We start from the raw sequence: 302 nt of genomic DNA, 5'->3' as shown, positions 1-302 counted from the left end.
GGTAGCGTGGCCGAGCGGTCTAAGGCGCTGGTTTAAGGCACCAGTCTCTTCGGGGGCGTGGGTTCGAATCCCACCGCTGCCAAGATTTTCTTAAAACTTGCTTTTTAGTCATATAAACATTCGGGGAGCTTTCTTTCTTGCTTTATCTTCCTTGCGGTTCTTTTAAGACACTAAGACTTACACGCATTCACTGTTTACTTGATTCACATTTTGCTTTATTGGTACGTTAACTTATTATGACAGCTATCTGCTGTTATTCTCAGCGGGAATACGGTTTGGATAGGCGCCTATTTATGTCGATT

At 43.7% G+C, this 302-nt stretch overlaps 1 non-coding gene across 1 annotated transcript; it reads left to right on the top strand.

Moving 5' to 3' along the window:
* On the top strand, window positions 1–82 carry TRNAL-AAG (transfer RNA leucine (anticodon AAG)). The gene has a single exon. It is a non-coding gene; the product is annotated as a tRNA-Leu (tRNA).
* Window positions 83–302: the final 220 nt, after the last annotated feature.

The sequence above is a fragment of the Dermacentor andersoni genome, chromosome 4, assembly GCF_023375885.2.
Source record: "Dermacentor andersoni chromosome 4, qqDerAnde1_hic_scaffold, whole genome shotgun sequence".
NCBI classification, from domain to species: Eukaryota; Metazoa; Arthropoda; class Arachnida; order Ixodida; family Ixodidae; genus Dermacentor; species Dermacentor andersoni.
The sequence above is the reverse complement of the archived record's forward strand: the minus strand, read 5'-3'. Positions and strand labels throughout refer to the sequence as shown.